A 4,166-nucleotide genomic window follows, 5' to 3' on the forward strand; every position below is an offset into this window, starting at 1 on the left:
CCAGAATTGTAAGCCAAATAAACCTCTTTCCTTTATAAATTACCCAGTCTCAGCTATTTCTTTTATAGCAACTGCAAATGGACTACAACAGACTTAAAATTATAAGTATTGAACAAGAGTCAAGATTTTCTGTTTGATAATATAATCACTTATCTGCTAAACAAATTAAAATCAACTGAAAAACTCTTAGAACTAACAAGGTCATTCCATAAAGTGACTGGCTGGAAAATAAATATGCAAAACTTATGCTTTTCTTATATAATGAGCCAGCTAGAAAATTAAAGGGAGGGGGGCCGGCCCAGTGGCGCACTGGATAAGTGCGCCGCTTGGGAAGCGCGGNTGGGGGGCTGGGGAGGGACAGCATGTGGACATCAGCAGATGAGAGATTCTGATGAACTTCTAAAAGAAAAAGAAAAGAACTTCCAGATTTAAAAGCATGATGGTCAGAACCATTGAAAACCTCTCTACTGCTACAAACACAGGCAGAGATGCTGGGCTAAAATACAATAAAGAATAATTTTAGTATGAAGCTGGAGGAAGGAAAGAGAAATCCCTACATGTCAGAAATGAAGACAATACCAAGAGCCAGATGGATAAAGGTGCAAAGTGATCCTGCCGAGGAGCCAGAGAGAGGTCACAACTGCTAAGGGAAGGGGTCTTACTGCTCACATGAGGACAACAAGGTAGCAAAGGGCCTCTCAAGATGGGGAGCTGATGTGGAAACTCCTGCATCAAGCCCGCATCCTGGGAAGGTTTTTCTCTCATATAAGGAACCTAAAAAATCTATCCTCAGAAGCTTTCTGTTCCAGGATCTGAATTGAAAAAAAAACCAAGGAACCTAAAAAATCTATCCTCAGAAGCTTTCTGTTCCAGGATCTGAATTGAAAAAAAAAAACAAAAAAACACTTCCTATGAAAAATCTTTGCCTAAGCCTTTTATGGGAATGGCATCTGATCCAAGCTACCCTCATGATATAGGAACCAAGAGCTGCTGAGGGACAGTGGCAGCCTGCCGTCCCCCACCCACGAGCGTAATGGAAGCCAGCCATGCAGCACACACCACCCACACACTCCCCTTTAGAGAGAGGCCAAGTGGGAAAGCAAGTCTAAACAACTGTGCAGAAGACCCGTGCCAGCTGCTCTGCTAATCAGCCTCGCTTTTCATGTAGAAATATGAACAGACAACAGGATGACCAGGTATTTCAGAAAAACCGACAGCATAGAAGGCATGGATTAAGAAGAACCAATACAACAACTAACCCAGGAGAAAACAAAGATAATTAGGAAATAGAAGAGGACTTTTCAAGATGTTAGTGTGTAAAACAAGAAGAGGTTGCTATATAAAGAAGCAATGGGTGAGGAATAAGTTCTTAGAAGTTAAAAATATTGCTCCAGTGATCCAAATTAGAACAGAAACCCAGGGGACCTCAAGATGAATGTATTGGGTACATAGATGACCAGTGATCAGGAAGCAGAATGATCTAATGATAAGGTTAAGTCAAATTATATTTTGACATATGCCAAAAAAAAAAAAAAAGGCAATTGGTAACTCCAGGAAAATTAAAATCTATGCTATACAAGAAACTCATAGCCTAAAAAGAAGCAAACCTGAACGTGTCATAGTTTTGATCAGTTAAGGGCATAGGAAGAAAGAATCCATTCCACCTCAATCCTGGGAATGCCAGTGGCGGGAGGGCATCTTTCCATTCTGGCAGGTCAAGCCGTCCATCGTGGTTTCATTAGAGATACTTGGCATGATGGGTATGGTGGTTGGCCCTCAGTGTATTTCTTCCTTCTTTCCAGGGTTCCTCTCTGTTCTGCAGAGACTGAAAGCAAAACCCCACATTTCCAGACTCCCTCCCCAGCTGGAGTTCTATTTGTGACTTCTGTTCAGCCACCACATGTGCTTCAAGGAAGGCACAAGAATGTGCTGAGAACCCCAACCTCCCTGTCCACACTGGCATGGCCTTGATGATCCTGTCTTCACCAGCAACATGCTTCTTCTCCAGACACTCCAACCCAGTCAGTGGTATGAATGCTCGTGACGTGGGTGCTTTGGACTGAATGTTCCCCCCAAATTTGACCCCCACTGTGACAGTGTTAAGAGGGTGGGAAATCTTATTATGGTAATTGCAAGGTGGGGCTTTGAAGAGGTGATTGGATTGTGAATGGATTAATAAGGGTGGTCAGGGATGTGGTTCTGAGGGTTTTAAAAGAGCACATGAGAGGTTAGTCTCTCTCTGCTTTGCCATTTTCTGCCCATGTGAGACCCTGGGTCACTGTCACTACCACCAAGGCCTTCACCAGATGTCTTCCCTGGACTTTGGACTTCCCAGCCTCAGAAACTGTAAGCAATACATTTTCTTTTCTTTGTAAATCACCCAGTTCCATGCATTTTGTTATAAGCAACAGAAACAGACTAATACAGGAAGTAATCATTAGAAGAACTGAAAACAAAAGTTGTTAAAATCAGCTAACTCTGGAAGACAGATGACAAACGTATTATGAAGAGAAAGATTTTTTTACTTTTCATCTATACTTTTTGTACAGTTAAAACTTTTATTACCACATGCACATAATTACTTATATAAAATATGTTAAAATTGTATACATGTTTAACAACAAACATATCCATACCTGGAATTTTTGGTTGAGTAATTTTTCAGGAATAGTAGAAGAATGGTATATTTATGGGTCTTTGTATTGTTGGGGTGCATAAAGCTGTTACCCCAAAATATGGTGCTGTGACATGCTAGAATAAAGACGCAGCCTCAAGGTCTCTCTGGTCTACCCCCTCCCGAGTCCCCGTCTCTCAATCCTCTGTCTCTCTCCAAAGCACAGGATGAAGCTGTTCCTTTACCTGCCTCAAGTCCAGACCCACAAAAGAAGAAGACAATCTCCTCTGCTCTTTTCCCTGAGTTTCATGAACCTAAATCACATCACAGGAAGGAAGACGAGTCTGTCAACACACCTGGACTAACTTTTGTCACAGACCACTGTCTTCTATTTTGGTCCCATTTAGTATCTTGAAGAAAATCATTCACCAGTCACTGTCTGCTCTGCAGGCGAAATAGACTTTGTCCCAGGCAGGCCACTGAATGTTCTCCAGGCCCTCACATCCCCCTAAGAATCATTTACTCCTACACCCCCATCTCCCTTTTCCCTATGGAGATGGGGATATAAGCTCTGTACCCCATGGGAAATTGGGACATTACTTCTCAAAGCATGATTTCCTGTATGCTTTGCCCTCTCCCAGCATGTTAAATAATCAAATTTGTTATGCCTTTTCTTCTTATTGATCTAAATTTGCCAGTGACTTTTATTAATGAAGCTTCAAGAGTGAAGAAGTTTTTCTTTGGTCCCAACAGTGTATTTGAAACTGTCTGATATTTTTTTCTGGAATTCCTATTTATGTGGCTGTATGTTAACCTTTCCTTGGAGCAATCCCGTACCAGGTCTCTCCAGCTCTGATCTCAGCCTTCAGTCCCCCATGCACTGACACCAGCCCCATCTCCCTTGCACATGGCATTCCACGCTCCGCATGCTCCACAGCACCCGCCTACATCTTCATCCGGACAAAACCCAGCATTCTTCCCTGAACTGAAAACACCCATGGTAAAACAGTAATCAAATGTTATTCCCTTGACATAATAAAAAATACCTAACAAAATTGTTGAAACAAGAGAGGTATTCTCATTAAATTCTGGATGGACTTTCATGGAGTTTGGATGTGTTGTCCCCTCCAAAACTCATGTGGAAATTTGACCTCCAATGTGGCAGTGTTGGAAACTGATTGAGTCATGGGGGCGGATCCCTCATGAATGGATTAATGCTCTCCCTGGGGCAGGGAGGGGTAGTGAGTGAGTTCTCGCTCTATTAGTTCCCATGAGAGCTGATCGTTTAAAGGACCCTGGCACCCCCTCTCTCTGTCTCTCTCTTGTTTCCTCTCACCATGTGATCTGCTTGTACCCACTGGCTCCCTGCCACTTTCCGCCATGAGTAGAAGCAGCCTGAGGCCCGTGCCAGATGCAGCTGTTCCAGAATCGTAAGCCAAATAAACCTCTTTCCTTTATAAATCATCCAGTTTCAGGTATTTCTGTTATAAACAACACAACCGGACTAAAACAGAAAATTGGTACTGAGGAGTGGGGTGTTGCTAAACAGAAA

The 4,166-nt window shown here is 42.7% G+C and overlaps 1 long non-coding RNA gene across 2 annotated transcripts; it reads left to right on the forward strand.

Moving 5' to 3' along the window:
- The first annotated feature begins 1,539 nt into the window (after window positions 1-1,539).
- LOC103583490 lies at window positions 1,540-3,717 on the forward strand. Of its 2 annotated transcripts, none has more exons than XR_549861.1 (2): window positions 1,540-2,028; window positions 2,841-3,717. It is a non-coding gene; the product is annotated as an uncharacterized LOC103583490 (long non-coding RNA). The 2 variants fall into 2 exon arrangements; XR_549862.1 differs by lacking the exon at window positions 1,540-2,028 and adding an exon at window positions 2,310-2,346.
- The last annotated feature ends 449 nt before the right edge of the window (window positions 3,718-4,166 follow it).

The sequence above is a fragment of the Galeopterus variegatus genome, unplaced genomic scaffold (assembly GCF_000696425.1).
Source record: "Galeopterus variegatus unplaced genomic scaffold, G_variegatus-3.0.2 Scaffold23566, whole genome shotgun sequence".
In the NCBI taxonomy this organism is placed as follows: Eukaryota; Metazoa; Chordata; class Mammalia; order Dermoptera; family Cynocephalidae; genus Galeopterus; species Galeopterus variegatus.